Here is a 22,672-nt window from a genome sequence, read left to right as displayed (position 1 = left end):
ATTTTCAATCTAAGCCCCTGCAGTTTTCTGTAAGCATCTGCTTCGCTATGATGATCAACAAGTCACAAGGGCAAACACTCAGGGCTTGAGGCGTAGATCTTAGGACCAGCTGCTACAAGCATGGCAGAGGTGTCACTATCACTGGTGACACCCAGAGAGGTGGCGAAGGAGATTGTAATGCAGTGCGCGCAGATAAGCAGCGCAATGGTAAAAAGGAGGCATGGTTTCATAGGTAGGGGCGTGGCCTGGTGGCCTGAATCTACATTTTGTTGCTCCGGGTGTCCCGGGGGTTGGGGGCTGCACCCGGGGACTAGTGTGTGTGCGGTGCTGGCTCCTGCACAGTGACAGGGCATGGCCACCCAGCATGACGCCTCCATTCTTGACCATGCTGTAATTGCAGTCGCACTGCAGTTCAGCGTGATCATAAAAAATGGTGTAGCCTCCTGCTGGTGCAAACTGTATGTGCGCGCAGGAAGCCGCCACCATTTTTGTGATCACAGCGGCTGAATGTGATGTCATACAGCCGCTGTGACCACGCCCCCTGTGTCTCCTCCGTTGCAGACCCCATTTTGAAGCCTTGCCCCCGCACCGCTCCATCCCTGACTTGGAAATGGAGTGTTGCTGACCCCCCTCTCCCCCCCCCGCCCCGATTGACAGGCAGAGGCGATCGCATTCTCTGCGGGGTGCCGCAGAAAATGCAGGCACATGCGTATGCTGTTAGCAATTTTTGCAGTTGGATCGCTTATTGTGATTGCATTCCAACCTGAATCAGGCCCTATTACCTATCACAATGCGCTGCGGGCAGTACAAAATTGGGTTAATATAGGAGTAAAACTCCCAGACCTGTGCTCCTTAACTGTACCTGGTGGCTAGTGGAGCGGCTGCCCAGTAATCAGTGTCCACGCCAGTGCGCACACGGTCCACCCCCTACGGCCACGCTCCCCTTCATCAGCGGCCTCGTGATCCGGAAGGGCGGTGTGTGTGTGACTGACCTTAGGAAGAAACTGGAGCCTCCGCTGCAGTGACCCAGCAACCAGGGCACGGGAGTATACAGCGCCGCTGGGAGTGATGAAGCTGCAGTAAAGATGTCTATTAGACCTAGCCTGCTGCAGCCCTTGTAGATTCTCATAAAACAAGTTCTTCTTTTCTTGTCAAAATTAATAGCTAAGAATAGGCTGCCTGAGGCAGGCCCCTGTTAAGTGGCCTGCTACTGAAGGCACCAACTACAAACTGAGCTCCCTGTTCATGGAAGCGGGGTTATAGAGGAGGATGCGCTGAGCATCTTGGGAACAGTCAAAAGCTTTGAGCCGGTTGGTGCCTCAGATCAAGATCCTACTCTACACCCCAATGTGAATCCTTGTGGAGTCCAGTGTACCCCACAGAAGAAATTAATGTGTCACACCCATTGGCAGCAACCTTAGAATAGCTGCTGACGGGCACAATTGAGAAAGGAAGGGGGGGGGGGACATTTGAATCCAGCACATAGATGCAATTCAAATATGTAATTTGTACCTTCCTATTTTAAAATATAATGGATGAACCTCACCCTGTGAGAACAATCTTCATGATCAAGAGATCTCATATGCAAAATAAGTATGAGTTGGGATAGGGCTGGGGAGGGTGGCTGCTCGGGCAGCCCCTCCCCCGTCAAGTTAAGGAGATTCAACTGAGGACGCACAAGGGAACTCTCGTCTGGGGACAACAACTGCAGGGAGACCACATCTGTTCAGATGAACATGGGAGGGTGGAAGGCTGCCTAATATTGAAGCACCATCAAATATCAAACCATATGCAACAACTAGTACAAGCATTCCTGGGGGAAGGTCTGCAGAAGACGAATTTGCATACGGTGATGTCATCCAAGATGTGGGCCAAAGTTGGCTGGAACCCTCATCTGCATATGAAAAGAGAAAAGGGGCATGCAGGGCATGGCGGCCTTTTGCGGTGCTTGGATGACCCCTAGTTCGCATTAAACACCCCCACCCTCCTTTGGTGTGGGGCTCATGTTGGCCATGCCCCATCCCCTGAAGCATTCAAGCTGATTTCTTGCAGCAGCTGGGCACTGTAACAGCTCCAGAGCTGTTCTGTAAGGCAAGTAAAAGGGTGTGGGCCCTGCAGCACCACCTGTAGTTCGCATTGTGCGTTGGAAGGCACAAAGTAAGCAGACGGGAGGAGAAGTCAGGATAGTGCGCAAGGGCATCCTTTTCTCTTAGTCCGTAGAGGATGCTGGGGTCACATTAAGAACCATGGGGTATAGACGGGATCCGCAAGAGACATGGGCACTTTAAGACTTTCAAAGGGTGTGAACTGGCTCCTCCCTCTATGCCCCTCCTCCAGACTCCAGTTATAGGAACTGTGCCCAGGGAGACGGACATTTCGAGGAAAGGATTTATTGTTAAACTAAGGTGAGCATCTTACCAGCTCACACCTTAAGCATGCCGCAGAACGTGGCATTCAACAGAACACAAGCCAACGGCATGAACAATTGCAGCAAAAAGCTGACCAGAACCATAACATAACATGTGTATAACCACAAGTAATAACTGCAGACACAGTATGGACTGGGACGGGTGCCCAGCATCCTCTACGGACTAAGAGAAAAGGATTTACCGGTAGGTATTAAAATCCTATTTTCTCATACGACCTAGAGGATGCTGGGGTCACATTAAGAACCATGGGGTTATACCAAAGCTCTTGAACGGGTGGGAGAGTGCGTACGACTCTGCAGCACCGAATGACCCAACTTGAGGTTATCATCAGCCAAGGTATCAAACTTGTAAAACTTAGCAAAAGTGTTTACTAAATAGATGCTCGGCAAAGTTGCAATGCCGAGACTCCCCGACCAGCTGCCCAGGATGAACCCACCTTTCTAGTAGAATGGGTCTTCACCTAATTCAGTAACGGCAATCCTGCCATGGAATGAGCATGCTGAATCTTACCACAGATCCAGCGCATAATGGTCTACATGGAAGCAGGACACCCAATCCTGTTGGGAGCATACAGGACAAACAGAGCCTCTGTTTTCCTAATCTGAACCGTTCTGGTGACATAAATTTTCAAAGTTCTGACCACAGCCAGAGACTTTGACTCAACGAAGGTGTCAGTGGCCAAAGGCACCATGTGGAAAGATGAACCACCTTCGGCAGAAATTGTTGACGTGTCCTCAATTCTGCTCTATCTTCATGAAAGATCAAATAAAGGCTCTTGTGATACTGCATGGTTTGTACTGTTTTCCATGTGCTCCCAGATCTTTCAAGCAAGTAGCATGGTCAAGAAAGTTCTGTTTGAAAAGAAACAACATTTACTGTCATTGTTATAGAATTTGGGAGAAAAAACAAGAAGAAATCTGCACTGTTGACGCACTGGACAGAATGAATGAATCATAAAATATAACCTTTATTAAGTATGTATTAAAATTGGATAAATATTAATATTATTATCCCAAACTGCAGTGAAACATAAAGGTTAAAATCACAGAACTAACATACATGTGCATAAGAAAAATAAAGAGATGTGAAAAAAAGGTTTAAAAAGCGTGTCCGTGTGTGATTATTTTTGAAGGCACAACCCTGGCGGGGTTGTTTATATAGATATATATGTTGCTAATAATCACTTTCTAGCGTAATGTTATTAAATAGCTGTTAGTATCTATGTCGTCAGGTACCACTGGGTCGTATCCTATATACTCCCTTCACTCAATAGGGGTTACCTCCCGGGAAGCCATCCCCATTGGGAATGAAAATTTTAAAGCCTACTGTTAGTGCTTCATCTACACGTTATAGCCCTGAATTTTCCAATGCCTAGCTCTTTGCAAAAGAGAGATATCGGCAAGGAAAAGCTGTATTGTACCTTTGCATTTTTCTCCCAAACGAAAGACACTAGAATGAAAATTTTAAAGCCTCCTGTTAGTGCTTCATCTACACATTATAGCCCTGAATTTTCCAATGCCTATTTCTTTGCAAAAGAGAGATATCGGCAAGGAAAAGCTTTATTGTACCTTTGCATTTTTCTCCCAAACGAAGGACACTAGAATGAAAATTTTAAAGCCTCCTATTAGTGCTTCATCTACACGTTATAGCCCTGAATTTTCCAATGCCTATTTCTTTGCAAAAGAGAGATATCGGCAAGGAAAAGCTGTATTGTACCTTTGCATTTTTCTCCCAAACGAAGGACACTAGAATGAAAATTTTAAAGCCTCCTGTTAGTGCTTCATCTACACGTTATAGCCCAGAATTTTCCAATGCCTATCTCTTTGCAAAAGAGAGATATCGGCAAGGAAAAGCTGTATTGTACCTTTGCATTTTTCTCCCAAACGAAAGACACTAGAATGAAAATTTTAAAGCCTCCTGTTAGTGCTTCATCTACACGTTATAGCCCTGAATTTTCCAATGCCTATCTCTTTGCAAAAGAGAGATATCGGCAAGGAAAAGCTGTATTGTACCTTTGCATTTTTCTACCAAACGAAAGACACTAGAATGAAAATTGAAAAGCCTCCTGTTAGTGCTTCATCTACACGGTATAGCCCTGAATTTTCCAATGCCTAGCTCTTTGCAAAAGAGAGATATTGGCAAGGAAAAGCTGTATTGTACTTTTGCATTTTTCTCCCAAACGAAGGACACTAGAATGAAAATTTTAAAGCCTCCTGTTAGTGCTTCATCTACACGTTATAGCCCTGCATTTTCCAATGCCTATCTCTTTGCAAAAGAGAGATATCGGCAAGGAAAAGCAGCATTGTACCTTTGCATTTTTCTCCCAAACGAAAGACACTAGAATGAAAATTGTAAAGCCTCCTGTTAGTGCTTCATCTACACGTTATAGCCCTGCATTTTCCAATGCCTAGCTCTTTGCAAAAGAGAGATATTGGCAAGGAAAAGCTGTATTGTACCTTTGCATTTTTCTCCCAAACGAAAGACACTAGAATGAAAATTTTAAAGCCTCCTGTTAGTGCTTCATCTACACGTTATAGCCCTGAATTTTCCAATGCTTATCTCTTTGCAAAAGAGAGATATCGGCAAGGAAAAGCAGCATTGTACTTTTGCATTTTTCTCCCAAACGAAAGACACTAGAATGAAAATTTTAAAGCCTCCTGTTAGTGCTTCATCTACACGTTATAGCCCTGAATTTTCCAATGCCTAGCTCTTTGCAAAAGAGAGATATTGGCAAGGAAAAGCTGTATTGTACCTTTGCATTTTTCTCCCAAACGAAGGACACTAGATTGAAAATTTTTAAGCCTCCTATTAGTGCTTCATCTACACGTTCTAGCCCTGAATTTTCCAATGCCTAGCTCTTTGCAAAAGAGAGATATCGGCAAGGAAAAGCGGTATTGTACCTTTGCATTTTTCTCCCAAACGAAATACACTAGAATGAAAATTTTAAAGCCTCCTGTTAGTGCTTCATCTACACGTTATAGCCCTGAATTTTCCAATGCCTATCTCTTTGCAAAAGAGAGATATCGGCAAGGAAAAGCTGTATTGTACCTTTGCATTTTTCTCCCAAACGAAGGACACTAGAATGAAAATTTTAAAGCCTCCTGTTAGTGCTTCATCTACACGTTATAGCCCTGCATTTTCCAATGCCTATCTCTTTGCAAAAGAGAGATATCGGCAAGGAAAAGCAGCATTGTACCTTTGCATTTTTCTCCCAAACGAAAGACACTAGAATGAAAATTGTAAAGCCTCCTGTTAGTGCTTCATCTACACGTTAAAGAGCTAGGCATTGGAAAATTCAGGGCTATAACGTGCAGATGAAGCACTAACAGGAGGCTTTAAAATTTTCATTCTAGTGTCTTTCGTTTGGGAGAAAAATGCAAAGGTACAATACCGTTTTTCCTTGCCGATATCTCTCTTTTGCAAAGAGATAGATATTGGAAAATTCAGGGCTATAACGTGTAGATGAAGCACTAACAGGAGGCTTTACAATTTTCATTCTAGTGTCTTTCGTTTGGGAGAAAAATGCAAAGGTACAATACAGCTTTTCCTTGCCGATATCTCTCTTTTGCAAAGAGATAGGCATTGGAAAATGCAGGGCTATAACGTGTAGATGAAGCACTAACAGGAGGCTTTAAAATTTTCATTCTAGTGTCTTTCGTTTGGGAGAAAAATGCAAAGGTACAATACAGCATTTCCTTGCCGATATCTCTCTTTTGCAAAGAGATAGGCATTGGAAAATTCAGGACTATTACGTGTAGATGAAGCACTAAAAGGAGGCTTTAAAATTTTCATTCTAGTGTCTTTCGTTTGGGAGAAAAATGCAAAGGTACAATACAGCATTTCCTTGCCGATATCTCTCTTTTGCAAAGAGATAGGCATTGGAAAATTCAGGACTATTACGTGTAGATGAAGCACTAAAAGGAGGCTTTAAAATTTTCATTCTAGTGTCTTTCGTTTGGGAGAAAAATGCAAAAGTACAATGCAGCTTTTCCTTGCCGATATCTCTCTTTTGCAAAGAGATAGGCATTGGAAAATTCAGGGCTATAACGTGTAGATGAAGCACTAATAGGAGGCTTTAAAATTTTCAATCTAGTGTCCTTCGTTTGGGAGAAAAATGCAAAGGTACAATACAGCTTTTCCTTGCCAATATCTCTCTTTTGCAAAGAGCTAGGCATTGGAAAATGCAGGGCTATAACGTGTAGATGAAGCACTAACAGGAGGCTTTACAATTTTCATTCTAGTGTCTTTCGTTTGGGAGAAAAATGCAAAGGTACAATGCAGCTTTTCCTTGCCGATATCTCTCTTTTGCAAAGAGATAGGCATTGGAAAATGCAGGGCTATAACGTGTAGATGAAGCACTAACAGGAGGCTTTAAAATTTTCATTCTAGTGTCTTTCGTTTGGGAGAAAAATGCAAAGGTACAATACAGCATTTCCTTGCCGATATCTCTCTTTTGCACAGAGATAGGCATTGGAAAATTCAGGGCTATAACGTGTAGATGAAGCACTAACAGGAGGCTTTAAAATTTTCATTCTAGTGTCTTTCGTTTGGGAGAAAAATGCAAAGGTACAATACAGCTTTTCCTTGCCGATATCTCTCTTTTGCAAAGAGATAGGCATTGGAAAATTCAGGGCTATAACGTGTACATGAAGCACTAACAGGAGGCTTTAAAATTTTCATTCTAGTGTCCTTCGTTTGGGAGAAAAATGCAAAGGTACAATACAGCTTTTCCTTGCCGATATCTCTCTTTTGCAAAGAGATAGGCATTGGAAAATTCAGGGCTATAACGTGTAGATGAAGCACTAATAGGAGGCTTTAAAATTTTCAATCTAGTGTCCTTCGTTTGGGAGAAAAATGCAAAGGTACAATGCAGCTTTTCCTTGCCAATATCTCTCTTTTGCAAAGAGCTAGGCATTGGAAAATGCAGGGCTATAACGTGTAGATGAAGCACTAACAGGAGGCTTTACAATTTTCATTCTAGTGTCTTTCGTTTGGGAGAAAAATGCAAAGGTACAATACAGTTTTTCCTTGCCGATATCTCTCTTTTGCAAAGAGATAGGCATTGGAAAATTCAGGGCTATAACGTGTAGATGAAGCACTAATAGGAGGCTTTAAAATTTTCAATCTAGTGTCCTTCGTTTGGGAGAAAAATGCAAAGGTACAATACAGCTTTTCCTTGCCAATATCTCTCTTTTGCAAAGAGCTAGGCATTGGAAAATTCAGGCCTATAACGTGTAGATGAAGCACTAACAGGAGGCTTTAAAATTTTCATTCTAGTGTCTTTCGTTTGGGAGAAAAATGCAAAGGTACAATACAGTTTTTCCTTGCCGATATCTCTCTTTTGCAAAGAGATAGGCATTGGAAAATTCAGGGCTATAACGTGTAGATGAAGCACTAACAGGAGGCTTTACAATTTTCATTCTAGTGTCTTTCGTTTGGGAGAAAAATGCAAAGGTACAATACAGCTTTTCCTTGCCGATATCTCTCTTTTGCAAAGAGATAGGCATTGGAAAATGCAGGGCTATAACGTGTAGATGAAGCACTAACAGGAGGCTTTAAAATTTTCATTCTAGTGTCTTTCGTTTGGGAGAAAAATGCAAAGGTACAATACAGCATTTCCTTGCCGATATCTCTCTTTTGCACAGAGATAGGCATTGGAAAATTCAGGGCTATAACGTGTAGATGAAGCACTAACATGAGGCTTTAAAATTTTCATTCTAGTGTCTTTCTTTTGGGAGAAAAATGCAAAGGTACAATACAGCTTTTCCTTACCGATATCTCTCTTTTGCAAAGAGATAGGCATTGGAAAATTCAGGGCTATAACGTGTAGATGAAGCACTAATAGGAGGCTTTAAAATTTTCAATCTAGTGTCCTTCGTTTGGGAGAAAAATGCAAAGGTACAATACAGCTTTTCCTTGCCAATATCTCTCTTTTGCAAAGAGCTAGGCATTGGAAAATGCAGGGCTATAACGTGTAGATGAAGCACTAACAGGAGGCTTTACAATTTTCATTCTAGTGTCTTTCGTTTGGGAGAAAAATGCAAAGGTACAATGCAGCTTTTCCTTGCCGATATCTCTCTTTTGCAAAGAGATAGGCATTGGAAAATGCAGGGCTATAACGTGTAGATGAAGCACTAACAGGAGGCTTTAAAATTTTCATTCTAGTGTCTTTCGTTTGGGAGAAAAATGCAAAGGTACAATACAGCATTTCCTTGCCGATATCTCTCTTTTGCACAGAGATAGGCATTGGAAAATTCAGGGCTATAACGTGTAGATGAAGCACTAACAGGAGGCTTTAAAATTTTCATTCTAGTGTCTTTCGTTTGGGAGAAAAATGCAAAGGTACAATACAGCTTTTCCTTGCCGATATCTCTCTTTTGCAAAGAGATAGGCATTGGAAAATTCAGGGCTATAACGTGTAGATGAAGCACTAACAGGAGGCTTTAAAATTTTCATTCTAGTGTCCTTCGTTTGGGAGAAAAATGCAAAGGTACAATACAGCTTTTCCTTGCCGATATCTCTCTTTTGCAAAGAGATAGGCATTGGAAAATTCAGGGCTATAACGTGTAGATGAAGCACTAATAGGAGGCTTTAAAATTTTCAATCTAGTGTCCTTCGTTTGGGAGAAAAATGCAAAGGTACAATACAGCTTTTCCTTGCCAATATCTCTCTTTTGCAAAGAGCTAGGCATTGGAAAATTCAGGGCTATAACGTGTAGATGAAGCACTAACAGGAGGCTTTAAAATTTTCATTCTAGTGTCTTTCGTTTGGGAGAAAAATGCAAAGGTACAATACAGTTTTTCCTTGCCGATATCTCTCTTTTGCAAAGAGATAGGCATTGGAAAATTCAGGGCTATAACGTGTAGATGAAGCACTAACAGGAGGCTTTACAATTTTCATTCTAGTGTCTTTCGTTTGGGAGAAAAATGCAAAGGTACAATACAGCTTTTCCTTGCCGATATCTCTCTTATGCAAAGAGATAGGCATTGGAAAATGCAGGGCTATAACGTGTAGATGAAGCACTAACAGGAGGCTTTAAAATTTTCATTCTAGTGTCTTTCGTTTGGGAGAAAAATGCAAAGGTACAATACAGCATTTCCTTGCCGATATCTCTCTTTTGCAAAGAGATAGGCATTGGAAAATTCAGGACTATTACGTGTAGATGAAGCACTAAAAGGAGGCTTTAAAATTTTCATTCTAGTGTCTTTCGTTTGGGAGAAAAATGCAAAAGTACAATGCAGCTTTTCCTTGCCAATATCTCTCTTTTGCAAAGAGCTAGGCATTGGAAAATTCAGGGCTATAACGTGTAGATGAAGCACTAATCGGAGGCTTTAAAATTTTCAATCTAGTGTCCTTCGTTTGGGAGAAAAATGCAAAGGTACAATACAGCTTTTCCTTGCCAATATCTCTCTTTTGCAAAGAGCTAGGCATTGGAAAATGCAGGGCTATAACGTGTAGATGAAGCACTAACAGGAGGCTTTACAATTTTCATTCTAGTGTCTTTCGTTTGGGAGAAAAATGCAAAGGTACAATGCAGCTTTTCCTTGCCGATATCTCTCTTTTGCAAAGAGATAGGCATTGGAAAATGCAGGGCTATAACGTGTAGATGAAGCACTAACAGGAGGCTTTAAAATTTTCATTCTAGTGTCTTTCGTTTGGGAGAAAAATGCAAAGGTACAATACAGCTTTTCCTTGCCGATATCTCTCTTTTGCAAAGAGATAGGCATTGGAAAATTCAGGGCTATAACGTGTAGATGAAGCACTAACAGGAGGCTTTAAAATTTTCATTCTAGTGTCCTTCGTTTGGGAGAAAAATGCAAAGGTACAATACAGCTTTTCCTTGCCGATATCTCTCTTTTGCAAAGAGATAGGCATTGGAAAATTCAGGGCTATAACGTGTAGATGAAGCACTAATAGGAGGCTTTAAAATTTTCAATCTAGTGTCCTTCGTTTGGGAGAAAAATGCAAAGGTACAATACAGCTTTTCCTTGCCAATATCTCTCTTTTGCAAAGAGCTAGGCATTGGAAAATTCAGGGCTATAACGTGTAGATGAAGCACTAACAGGAGGCTTTAAAATTTTCATTCTAGTGTCTTTCGTTTGGGAGAAAAATGCAAAGGTACAATACAGTTTTTCCTTGCCGATATCTCTCTTTTGCAAAGAGATAGGCATTGGAAAATTCAGGGCTATAACGTGTAGATGAAGCACTAACAGGAGGCTTTACAATTTTCATTCTAGTGTCTTTCGTTTGGGAGAAAAATGCAAAGGTACAATACAGCTTTTCCTTGCCGATATCTCTCTTTTGCAAAGAGATAGGCATTGGAAAATGCAGGGATATAACGTGTAGATGAAGCACTAACAGGAGGCTTTAAAATTTTCATTCTAGTGTCTTTCGTTTGGGAGAAAAATGCAAAGGTACAATACAGCATTTCCTTGCCGATATCTCTCTTTTGCAAAGAGATAGGCATTGGAAAATTCAGGACTATTACGTGTAGATGAAGCACTAAAAGGAGGCTTTAAAATTTTCATTCTAGTGTCTTTCGTTTGGGAGAAAAATGCAAAAGTACATTGCAGCTTTTCCTTGCCGATATCTCTCTTTTGCAAAGAGATAGGCATTGGAAAATGCAGGGCTATAACGTGTAGATGAAGCACTAATAGGAGGCTTTACAATTTTCAATCTAGTGTCCTTCGTTTGGGAGAAAAATGCAAAGGTACAATACAGCTTTTCCTTGCCAATATCTCTCTTTTGCAAAGAGCTAGGCATTGGAAAATGCAGGGCTATAACGTGTAGATGAAGCACTAACAGGAGGCTTTAAAATTTTCATTCTAGTGTCTTTCGTTTGGGAGAAAAATGCAAAGGTACAATACAGCATTTCCTTGACGATATCTCTCTTTTGCAAAGAGATAGGCATTGGAAAATTCAGGACTATTACGTGTAGATGAAGCTCTAAAAGGAGGCTTTAAAATTTTCATTCTAGTGTCTTTCGTTTGGGAGAAAAATGCAAAAGTACATTGCAGCTTTTCCTTGCCGATATCTCTCTTTTGCAAAGAGATAGGCATTGGAAAATGCAGGGCTATAACGTGTAGATGAAGCACTAATAGGAGGCTTTAAAATTTTCAATCTAGTGTCCTTCGTTTGGGAGAAAAATGCAAAGGTACAATACAGCTTTTCCTTGCCAATATCTCTCTTTTGCAAAGAGCTAGGCATTGGAAAATGCAGGGCTATAACGTGTAGATGAAGCACTAACAGGAGGCTTTACAATTTTCATTCTAGTGTCTTTCGTTTGGGAGAAAAATGCAAAGGTACAATACAGTTTTTCCTTGCCGATATCTCTCTTTTGCAAAGAGATAGGCATTGGAAAATTCAGGGCTATAACGTGTAGATGAAGCACTAACAGGAGGCTTTACAATTTTCATTCTAGTGTCTTTCGTTTGGGAGAAAAATGCAAAGGTACAATACAGCTTTTCCTTGCCGATATCTCTCTTTTGCAAAGAGATAGGCATTGGAAAATGCAGGGCTATAACGTGTAGATGAAGCACTAACAGGAGGCTTTAAAATTTTCATTCTAGTGTCTTTCGTTTGGGAGAAAAATGCAAAGGTACAATACAGCATTTCCTTGCCGATATCTCTCTTTTGCAAAGAGATAGGCATTGGAAAATTCAGGACTATTACGTGTAGATGAAGCACTAAAAGGAGGCTTTAAAATTTTCATTCTAGTGTCTTTCGTTTGGGAGAAAAATGCAAAAGTACAATGCAGCTTTTCCTTGCCGATATCTCTCTTTTGCAAAGAGCTAGGCATTGGAAAATTCAGGGCTATAACGTGTAGATGAAGCACTAACAGGAGGCTTTAAAATTTTCATTCTAGTGTCTTTCGTTTGGGAGAAAAATGCAAAGGTACAATACAGTTTTTCCTTGCCGATATCTCTCTTTTGCAAAGAGATAGGCATTGGAAAATTCAGGGCTATAACGTGTAGATGAAGCACTAACAGGAGGCTTTACAATTTTCATTCTAGTGTCTTTCGTTTGGGAGAAAAATGCAAAGGTACAATACAGCTTTTCCTTGCCGATATCTCTCTTTTGCAAAGAGATAGGCATTGGAAAATGCAGGGCTATAACGTGTAGATGAAGCACTAAAAGGAGGCTTTAAAATTTTCATTCTAGTGTCTTTCGTTTGGGAGAAAAATGCAAAAGTACAATGCAGCTTTTCCTTGCCGATATCTCTCTTTTGCAAAGAGATAGGCATTGGAAAATTCAGGGCTATAACGTGTAGATGAAGCACTAATAGGAGGCTTTAAAATTTTCAATCTAGTGTCCTTCGTTTGGGAGAAAAATGCAAAGGTACAATACAGCTTTTCCTTGCCAATATCTCTCTTTTGCAAAGAGCTAGGCATTGGAAAATGCAGGGCTATAACGTGTAGATGAAGCACTAACAGGAGGCTTTAAAATTTTCATTCTAGTGTCTTTCGTTTGGGAGAAAAATGCAAAGGTACAATACAGTTTTTCCTTGCCGATATCTCTCTTTTGCAAAGAGATAGGCATTGGAAAATTCAGGGCTATAACGTGTAGATGAAGCACTAACAGGAGGCTTTACAATTTTCATTCTAGTGTCTTTCGTTTGTGAGAAAAATGCAAAGGTACAATACAGCTTTTCATTGCCGATATCTCTCTTTTGCAAAGAGATAGGCATTGGAAAATGCAGGGCTATAACGTGTAGATGAAGCACTAACAGGAGGCTTTAAAATTTTCATTCTAGTGTCTTTCGTTTGGGAGAAAAATGCAAAGGTACAATACAGCATTTCCTTGCCGATATCTCTCTTTTGCAAAGAGATAGGCATTGGAAAATTCAGGACTATTACGTGTAGATGAAGCACTAAAAGGAGGCTTTAAAATTTTCATTCTAGTGTCTTTCGTTTGGGAGAAAAATGCAAAGGTACAATGCAGCTTTTCCTTGCCGATATCTCTCTTTTGCAAAGAGATAGGCATTGGAAAATTCAGGGCTATAACGTGTAGATGAAGCACTAATAGGAGGCTTTAAAATTTTCATTCTAGTGTCTTTCGTTTGGGAGAAAAATGCAAAGGTACAATACAGTTTTTCCTTGCCGATATCTCTCTTTTGCAAAGAGATAGGCATTGGAAAATTCAGGGCTATAACGTGTAGATGAAGCACTAACAGGAGGCTTTACAATTTTCATTCTAGTGTCTTTCGTTTGGAGAAAAATGCAAAGGTACAATACAGTTTTTCCTTGCCGATATCTCTCTTTTGCAAAGAGATAGGCATTGGAAAATTCAGGGCTATAACGTGTAGATGAAGCACTAATAGGAGGCTTTAAAATTTTCAATCTAGTGTCCTTCGTTTGGGAGAAAAATGCAAAGGTACAATACAGCTTTTCCTTGCCAATATCTCTCTTTTGCAAAGAGCTAGGCATTGGAAAATTCAGGGCTATAACGTGTAGATGAAGCACTAACAGGAGGCTTTAAAATTTTCATTCTAGTGTCTTTCGTTTGGGAGAAAAATGCAAAGGTACAATACAGTTTTTCCTTGCCGATATCTCTCTTTTGCAAAGAGATAGGCATTGGAAAATTCAGGGCTATAACGTGTAGATGAAGCACTAACAGGAGGCTTTACAATTTTCATTCTAGTGTCTTTCGTTTGGGAGAAAAATGCAAAGGTACAATACAGCTTTTCCTTGCCGATATCTCTCTTTTGCAAAGAGATAGGCATTGGAAAATTCAGGGCTATAACGTGTAGATGAAGCACTAACAGGAGGCTTTAAAATTTTCATTCTAGTGTCCTTCGTTTGGGAGAAAAATGCAAAGGTACAATACAGCTTTTCCTTGCCGATATCTCTCTTTTGCAAAGAGCTAGGCATTGGAAAATTCAGGGCTATAACGTGTAGATGAAGCACTAACAGGAGGCTTTAAAATTTTCATTCTAGTGTCTTTCGTTTGGGAGAAAAATGCAAAGGTACAATACAGTTTTTCCTTGCCGATATCTCTCTTTTGCAAAGAGATAGGCATTGGAAAATTCAGGGCTATAACGTGTAGATGAAGCACTAACAGGAGGCTTTACAATTTTCATTCTAGTGTCTTTCGTTTGGGAGAAAAATGCAAAGGTACAATACAGCTTTTCCTTGCCGATATCTCTCTTTTGCAAAGAGATAGGCATTGGAAAATGCAGGGCTATAACGTGTAGATGAAGCACTAAAAGGAGGCTTTAAAATTTTCATTCTAGTGTCTTTCGTTTGGGAGAAAAATGCAAAAGTACAATGCAGCTTTTCCTTGCCGATATCTCTCTTTTGCAAAGAGATAGGCATTGGAAAATTCAGGGCTATAACGTGTAGATGAAGCACTAATAGGAGGCTTTAAAATTTTCAATCTAGTGTCCTTCGTTTGGGAGAAAAATGCAAAGGTACAATACAGCTTTTCCTTGCCAATATCTCTCTTTTGCAAAGAGCTAGGCATTGGAAAATTCAGGGCTATAACGTGTAGATGAAGCACTAACAGGAGGCTTTAAAATTTTCATTCTAGTGTCTTTCGTTTGGGAGAAAAATGCAAAGGTACAATACAGTTTTTCCTTGCCGATATCTCTCTTTTGCAAAGAGATAGGCATTGGAAAATTCAGGGCTATAACGTGTAGATGAAGCACTAACAGGAGGCTTTACAATTTTCATTCTAGTGTCTTTCGTTTGGGAGAAAAATGCAAAGGTACAATACAGCTTTTCCTTGCCGATATCTCTCTTTTGCAAAGAGATAGGCATAGGAAAATGCAGGGCTATAACGTGTAGATGAAGCACTAACAGGAGGCTTTAAAATTTTCATTCTAGTGTCTTTCGTTTGGGAGAAAAATGCAAAGGTACAATACAGCATTTCCTTGCCGATATCTCTCTTTTGCAAAGAGATAGGCATTGGAAAATTCAGGACTATTACGTGTAGATGAAGCACTAAAAGGAGGCTTTAAAATTTTCATTCTAGTGTCTTTCGTTTGGGAGAAAAATGCAAAAGTACAATGCAGCTTTTCCTTGCCGATATCTCTCTTTTGCAAAGAGATAGGCATTGGAAAATTCAGGGCTATAACGTGTAGATGAAGCACTAATAGGAGGCTTTAAAATTTTCAACCTAGTGTCCTTCGTTTGGGAGAAAAATGCAAAGGTACAATACAGCTTTTCCTTGCCAATATCTCTCTTTTGCAAAGAGCTAGGCATTGGAAAATGCAGGGCTATAACGTGTAGATGAAGCACTAACAGGAGGCTTTACAATTTTCATTCTAGTGTCTTTCGTTTGGGAGAAAAATGCAAAGGTACAATGCAGCTTTTCCTTGCCGATATCTCTCTTTTGCAAAGAGATAGGCATTGGAAAATACAGGGCTATAACGTGTAGATGAAGCACTAACAGGAGGCTTTAAAATTTTCATTCTAGTGTCTTTCGTTTGGGAGAAAAATGCAAAGGTACAATACAGCATTTCCTTGCCGATATCTCTCTTTTGCACAGAGATAGGCATTGGAAAATTCAGGGCTATAACGTGTAGATGAAGCACTAACAGGAGGCTTTAAAATTTTCATTCTAGTGTCTTTCGTTTGGGAGAAAAATGCAAAGGTACAATACAGCTATTCCTTGCCGATATCTCTCTTTTGCAAAGAGATAGGCATTGGAAAATTCAGGGCTATAACGTGTAGATGAAGCACTAACAGGAGGCTTTAAAATTCATCTGCTGCAGGCCTTCCCCCAGGAATGCTTGCACTAGTTGTTGCATTTGGTTTGTTGTTTGGGGGTGCTTCAGTATTAGGCAGCCTTCTGCCCTCCCATGTTCATCTGAAAATATGTGTTCTCCCTGCAGTTGTTGTCCCCAGATGAGAGTTCCCTTGTGCTGCCTCAGTTGAATCTCCTTTACTTGACAGAGATGTGCCTGAGCAGCGGCCCTCCCCAGCCCTATCCCAAATCATACTTATTTTGCATAGGAGATACCATGGTCATGAAGATTGTTCTCCCAGGGTGAGGTTCATTCATTGTATTCTGGGTATGCTGACCCCTGTGATTTCCCCAAATGTGGGAAACTCGACTGCATTATTTGTGGTAGTGGGGGACTGTGTTTGTGCTTTCCTCTGGTCAGCTCTGGTAAAAGTCAGATTTATTTGTCTCAGATCTTCCTCTAGCCTTGTTCTTCTTTCGAGAGTTCCCTTGTGCTGCCTCAGTTGGATCTCTTTCACTTGACAGGGGGGTGCCCGAGCAGCGACCCTCCCCAGCTCTAGCCCAACTCCTACTTACCTGCCAGGTGAGATACTATGATCATAAAGGTGCTTCTCCCAGGGCAAGGCTCACCCATTGCACTCTGATTTCCCCAAATGTGGGAAGCTTGACTGCATAATTTGTGTTTCCCCTGGTCGGCTCTCGTATAATTCAGATCTCTTTGTCTCAGGTCTCTCTCCAGCCTAGTTTGCTGTCTGTTTCCACTTCTTTTTTCATGAGCCCCTCCCTTTTATACCCTTGTGCACTATCCTGACTTCTCCTCCTGTCTGCTTACTTTGTGCCTTCCAATGCACAATGCAAACTACAGGTAGTGCTGCAGGGCCCACACCCTTTTACTTGCCGTACAGAGCAGCTCTGGAGCTGTTACAGTGCCCAGCTGCTGCAAGAAATCAGCTTGAATGCTTCAGGGGCTGGGGCATAGCCAACATGAGCCCCACACCGAAGGAGGGTGGAGGTGTTTAATGCGAACTAGGGGTCATCCAAGCGCCGCAAAAGGCCGCCATGCCCTGCACGCCCCTTTTCTCTTTTCATATGCAGACGAGGGTTGAAGCCAACTTTGACCCACTGCTTGGATGACATCACCGTATGCAAATCCATCTGCTGCAGGCCTTCCCCCAGGAATGCTTGCACTAGTTGTTGCATTTGGTTTGTTGTTTGGGGGTGCTTCAGTATTAGGCAGCCTTCTGCCCTCCCATGTTCATCTGAAAATATGTGTTCTCCCTGCAGTTGTTGTCCCCAGATGAGAGTTCCCTTGTGCTGCCTCAGTTGAATCTCCTTTACTTGACAGAGATGTGCCTGAGCAGCGGCCCTCCTCAGCCCTATCCTAAATCATACTTATTTTGCATAGGAGATACCATGGTCATGAAGATTGTTCTCCCAGGGTGAGGTTCATTCATTGCATTCTGGGTATGCTGACCCCTGTGATTTTCCCAAATTTGGGGAAACTCGACTGCATTATTTGTGGTAGTGGGGGACTGTGTTTGTGCTTTCCTCTGGTCAGCTCTGGTAAAAGTCAGATTTCTTTGTCTCAGATCTTCCTCTAGCCTTGTTCTTCTTTCGAGAGTTTCCTTGTGCTGCCTCAGTTGGATCTCCTTCACTTGACAGGGGGGTGCCCGAGCAGCGACCCTCCCAAGCTCTAGCCCAACTCCTACTTACCTGCCAGGTGAGATACTATAATCAGGAAGGTGCTTCTCCCAGGGCAAGGCTCACCCATTGCACTCTGGGTGTGCTGCTCCTGCGATTTCCCCAAATGTGGGAAACTTGACTGCATAATTTGTGTTTCCCCTGGTCGGCTCTCGTATAATTCAGATCTCTTTGTCTCAGGTCTCTCTCCAGCCTAGTTTGCTGTCTGTTTCAACTTCTCTTTTCTTGAGCCGCTCCCTTCTATGCCCTTGCGCACTATCCTGACTTCTCCCGTCTGCTTACTTTGTGCCTTCCAATGCACAATGCAAACTACAGGTAGTGCTGCAGGGCCCACACCCTTTTACTTGCCGTTCAGAGCAGCTCTGGAGCTGTTACAGTGCCCAGCTGCTGCAATAAATCAGCTTGAATGCTTCAGGGGATGGGGCATGGCAAACATGAGCCCCACACCAAAGGAGGGTGGGGGTGTTTAATGCGAACTAGGGGTCATCCAAGCACCGCAAAAGGCCGCCATGCCCTGCACGCCCCTTTTCTCTTTTCATATGCAGATGAGGGTTGAAGCCAACTTTGACCCACTGCTTGGATGACATCACCGTATGCAAATCCGTCTTCTGCAGAACTTCCCCCAGGAATGCTTGCACTAGTTGTTGCATTTGGTTTGTTGTTTGGGGGTGCTTCAGTATTAGGCAGCCTTCTGCCCTCCCATGTTCATCTGAAAATATGTGTTCTCCCTGCAGTTGTTGTCCCCAGATGAGAGTTCCCTTGTGCTGCCTCAGTTGAATCTCCTTTACTTGACAGAGATGTGCATGAGCAGCGGCCCTCCCCAGCCCTATCCCAAATCATACTTATTTTGCATAGGAGATACCATGGTCATGAAGATTACTCTCCCAGGGTGAGGTTCATTCATTGCATTCTGGGTATGCTGACCCCTGTGATTTCCCCAAATGTGGGAAACGCGACTGCTTTATTTGTTGGTAGTGGGGGACTGTGTTTGTGTTTTCCTCTGGTCAGCTCTGGTAAAAGTCAAATTTCTTTGTTTCAGATCTTCCTCTAGCCTTGTTCTTCTTTCGAGAGTTTCCTTGTGCTGCCTCAGTTGGATCTCCTTCACTTGACAGGGGGGTGCCCGAGCAGCGACCCTCCCCAGCTCTAGCCCAACTCCTACTTACCTGCCAGGTGAGATACTATGATCATGAAGGTGCTTCTCCCAGGGCAAGGCTCACCCATTGCACTCTGGGTGTGCTGCCCCTGCGATTTCCCCAAATGTGGGAAACTTGACTGCATAATTTGTGTTTCCCCTGGTCAGGTCTCGTATAATTCAGATCTCTTTGTCTCAGGTCTCTCTCCAGCCTAGTTTGCTGTCTGTTTCAACTTCTCTTTTCTTGAGCCGCTCCCTTTTATACCCTTGTGCACTATCCTGACTTCTCCTCCTGTCTGCTTACTTTGTGCCTTCCAATGCGCAATGCAAACTACAGGTAGTGCTGCAGGGCCCACACCCTTTTACTTGCCTTACTGAACAGCTCTGGAGCTGTTACAGTGCCAAGCTGCTGCAAGAAATCAGCTTGAATGCTTCAGGGGATGGGGCATGGCCAACATGAGCCCCACACCGAAGGAGGGTGGAGGTGTTTAATGCGAACTAAGGGTCATCCAAGCGCCGCAAAAGGCCGCCATGCCCTGCATACCCCTTTTCTCTTTTCATATGCAGATGAGGGTTCCAGCCAACTTTGGCCCACTGCTTGGATGACATCACCGTATGCAATTCCGTCTTCTGCAGAACTTCCCCCAGGAATGCTTGTACTAGTTGTTGCATTTGGTTTGTTGTTTGGGGGTGCTTCAGTATTAGGCAGCCTTCTGCCCTCCCATGTTCATCTGAAAATATGTGTTCTCCCTGCAGTTGTTGTCCCCAGATGAGAGTTTCCTTGTGCTGCCTCAGTTGAATCTCCTTTACTTGACAGAGATGTGCATGAGCAGCGGCCCTCCCCAGCCCTATCCCAAATCATACTTATTTTGCATAGGAGATACCATGGTCATGAAGATTGTTCTCCCAGGGTGAGGTTCATTCATTGCATTTTGGGTATGCTGACCCCTGTGATTTCCCCAAATGTGGGAAACTCGACTGCATTATTTGTGGTAGTGGGGGACTGTGTTTGTGCTTTCCTCTGGTCAGCTCTGGAAAAAGTCAGATTTCTTTGTCTCAGATCTTCCTCTAGCCTTGTTCTTCTTTCGAGAGTTCCCTTGTGCTGCCTCAGTTGGATCTCTTTCACTTGACAGGGGGGTGCCCGAACAGCGACTTTCCCCAGCTCTAGCCCAACTCCTACTTACCTGCCAGGTGAGATACTATGATCATGAAGGTGCTTCTCCCAGGGCAAGGCTCACCCATTGCACTCTGAGTGTGCTGCCCCTGCGATTTCCCCAAATGTGGGAAACTTGACTGCATAATTTGTGTTTCCCCTGGTCGGCTCTCGTATAATTCAGATCTCTTTGTCTCAGGTCTCTCTCCAGCCTAGTTTGCTGTCTGTTTCCACTTCTCTTTTCTTCAGCCGCTCCCTTCTATACCCTTGTGCACTATCCTGACTTCTCCTCCCGTCTGCTTACTTTGTGCCTTCCAATGCACAATGCACACTACATGTAGTGCTGCAGGGCCCACACCCTTTTACTTGCCTTACAGAGCAGCTCTGGAGCTGTTACAGTGCCCAGCTGCTGCAAGAAATCAGCTTGAATGCTTCAGGGGATGGGGCATGGCCAACATGAGCCCCACACCAAAGGAGGGTGGAGGTGTTTAATGCGAACTAGGGGTCATCCAAGCACCGCAAAAGGCCGCCATGCCCTGCACGCCCCTTTTCTCTTTTCATATGCAGATGAGGGTTGAAGCCAACTTTGACCCACTGCTTGGATGACATCACCGTATGCAAATCCGTCTTCTGCAGAACTTCCCCCAGGAATGCTTGCACTAGTTGTTGCATTTGGTTTGTTGTTTGGAGGTGCTTCAGTATTAGGCAGCCTTCTGCCCTCCCATGTTCATCTGAAAATATGTGTTCTCCCTGCAGTTGTTGTCCCAAGATGAGAGTTCCCTTGTGCTGCCTCAGTTGAATCTCCTTTACTTGACAGAGATGTGCATGAGCAGCGGCCCTCCCCAGCCCTATTCCAAATCATACTTATTTTGCATAGGAGATACCATGGTCATGAAGATTTTTCTCCCAGGGTGAGGTTCATTCATTGCATTTTGGGTATGCTGACCCCTGTGATTTCCCCAAATGTGGGAAACTCGACTGCATTATTTGTGGTAGTGGGAGACTGTGTTTGTGCTTTCCTCTGGTCAGCTCTGGTAAAAGTCAGATTTCTTTGTCTCAGATTTTCCTTTAGCCTTGTTCTTCTTTCGAGAGTTCCCTTGTGCTGCCTCAGTTGGATCTCCTTCACTTTACAGGGGGGTACCCGAGCAGCGACCCTCCCCAGCTCTAGCCCAACTCCTACTTACCTGCCAGGTGAGATACTATGATCATGAAGGTGCTTCTCCCAGGGCAAGGCTCACCCATTGTACTCTGGGTGTGCTGCTCCTGCGATTTCCCCAAATGTGGGAAACTTGACTGCATAATTTGTGTTTCCCCTGGTCGGCTCTCGTATAATTCAGATCTCTTTGTCTCAGGTCTCTCTCCAGCCTAGTTTGCTGTCTGTTTCCACTTCTCTTTTCTTCAGCCGCTCCCTTCTATACCCTTGTGCACTATCCTGACTTCTCCTCCCGTCTGCTTACTTTGTGCCTTCCAATGCACAATGCAAACTACAGGTAGTGCTGCAGGGCCCACACCCTTTTACTTGCCTTACAGAGCAGCTCTGGAGCTGTTACAGTGCCCAGCTGCTGCAAGAAATCAGCTTGAATGCTTCAGGGGATGGGGCATGGCCAACATGAGCCCCACACCAAAGGAAGGTGGAGGTGTTTAATGCGAACTAGGGGTCATCCAAGCACCGCAAAAAGCCGCCATGCCCTGCACGCCCCTTTTCTCTTTTCATATGCAGATGAGGGTTGAAGCCAACTTTGACCCACTGCTTGGATGACATCACCGTATGCAAATCCGTCTTCTGCAGAACTTCCCCCAGGAATGCTTGCACTAGTTGTTGCATTTGGTTTGTTGTTTGGGGGTGCTTCAGTATTAGGCAGCCTTCTGCCCTCCCATGTTCATCTGAAAAGATGTGGTCTCCCTGCAGTTGTTGTCCCCAGATGAGAGTTCCCTTGTGCTGCCTCAGTTGAATCTCCTTAACTTGACAGAGATGTGCCTGAGCAGCGGCCCACCCCAGCTCTATCCCAAATCATACTTATTTTGCATAGGACATACCATGGTCATGAAGATTATTCTCCCAGGGTGAGGTTCATTCATTGCATTCTGGGTATGCTGACCCCTGTGATTTCCCCAAATGTGGGAAACTCGACTGCTTTATTTGTGGTAGTGGGGGACTGTGTTTGTGTTTTCCTCTGGTCAGCTCTGGTAAAAGTCAGATTTCTTTGTTTCAGATCTTCCTCTAGCCCTGTTCTTCTTTTGAGAGTTCCCTTGTGCTGCCTCAGTTGGATCTCCTTCACTTGACAGGGGGGTGCCCGAGCAGAGACCCTCCCCAGCTCTAGCCCAACTCCTACTTACCTGCCAGGTGAGATACTATGATCATGATGGTGCTTCTCCCAGGGCAAGGCTCACCCATTGCACTCTGGGTGTGCTGCCCCTGCGATTTCCCCAAATGTGGGAAACTTGACTGCATAATTTGTGTTTCCCCTGGTCGGCTCTCGTATAATTCAGATCTCTTTGTCTCAGGTCTCTCTCCAGCCTAGTTTGCTGTCTGTTTCCACTTCTCTTTTCTTCAGCCGCTCCCTTCTATAA

General features: G+C 43.1%; 11 non-coding genes across 11 annotated transcripts; all 11 read left to right on the top strand.

The window, feature by feature from the left end:
* The first annotated feature begins 16,367 nt into the window (after positions 1 to 16,367).
* On the top strand, positions 16,368 to 16,531 carry LOC135021932 (U1 spliceosomal RNA). The gene has a single exon (XR_010219127.1). It is a non-coding gene; the product is annotated as a U1 spliceosomal RNA (small nuclear RNA).
* A 972-nt stretch (positions 16,532 to 17,503) lies between these two features.
* On the top strand, positions 17,504 to 17,668 carry LOC135021927 (U1 spliceosomal RNA). Its single transcript, XR_010219122.1, has one exon. It is a non-coding gene; the product is annotated as a U1 spliceosomal RNA (small nuclear RNA).
* Positions 17,669 to 17,820: 152 nt separating this feature from the next.
* Positions 17,821 to 17,983, top strand: LOC135021819 (U1 spliceosomal RNA). Its single transcript, XR_010219030.1, has one exon. It is a non-coding gene; the product is annotated as a U1 spliceosomal RNA (small nuclear RNA).
* A 671-nt stretch (positions 17,984 to 18,654) lies between these two features.
* LOC135021789 (U1 spliceosomal RNA) lies at positions 18,655 to 18,819 on the top strand. Its single transcript, XR_010219005.1, has one exon. It is a non-coding gene; the product is annotated as a U1 spliceosomal RNA (small nuclear RNA).
* Positions 18,820 to 18,971: 152 nt separating this feature from the next.
* Positions 18,972 to 19,134, top strand: LOC135021783 (U1 spliceosomal RNA). The gene has a single exon (XR_010218999.1). It is a non-coding gene; the product is annotated as a U1 spliceosomal RNA (small nuclear RNA).
* Positions 19,135 to 19,808: 674 nt separating this feature from the next.
* On the top strand, positions 19,809 to 19,972 carry LOC135021698 (U1 spliceosomal RNA). The gene has a single exon (XR_010218916.1). It is a non-coding gene; the product is annotated as a U1 spliceosomal RNA (small nuclear RNA).
* Positions 19,973 to 20,124: 152 nt separating this feature from the next.
* Positions 20,125 to 20,287, top strand: LOC135021823 (U1 spliceosomal RNA). The gene has a single exon (XR_010219034.1). It is a non-coding gene; the product is annotated as a U1 spliceosomal RNA (small nuclear RNA).
* Positions 20,288 to 20,961: 674 nt separating this feature from the next.
* Positions 20,962 to 21,125, top strand: LOC135021704 (U1 spliceosomal RNA). The gene has a single exon (XR_010218922.1). It is a non-coding gene; the product is annotated as a U1 spliceosomal RNA (small nuclear RNA).
* Positions 21,126 to 21,277: 152 nt separating this feature from the next.
* On the top strand, positions 21,278 to 21,440 carry LOC135021808 (U1 spliceosomal RNA). The gene has a single exon (XR_010219019.1). It is a non-coding gene; the product is annotated as a U1 spliceosomal RNA (small nuclear RNA).
* A 674-nt stretch (positions 21,441 to 22,114) lies between these two features.
* LOC135021736 (U1 spliceosomal RNA) lies at positions 22,115 to 22,278 on the top strand. Its single transcript, XR_010218953.1, has one exon. It is a non-coding gene; the product is annotated as a U1 spliceosomal RNA (small nuclear RNA).
* A 152-nt stretch (positions 22,279 to 22,430) lies between these two features.
* On the top strand, positions 22,431 to 22,593 carry LOC135021798 (U1 spliceosomal RNA). Its single transcript, XR_010219013.1, has one exon. It is a non-coding gene; the product is annotated as a U1 spliceosomal RNA (small nuclear RNA).
* Positions 22,594 to 22,672: the final 79 nt, after the last annotated feature.

This window comes from Pseudophryne corroboree, unplaced genomic scaffold, assembly GCF_028390025.1.
Source record: "Pseudophryne corroboree isolate aPseCor3 unplaced genomic scaffold, aPseCor3.hap2 scaffold_373, whole genome shotgun sequence".
Classification (NCBI taxonomy): domain Eukaryota; kingdom Metazoa; phylum Chordata; class Amphibia; order Anura; family Myobatrachidae; genus Pseudophryne; species Pseudophryne corroboree.
Note: the sequence above shows the minus strand (reverse complement) of the source record. Positions and strands in the feature narration are given on the sequence as shown.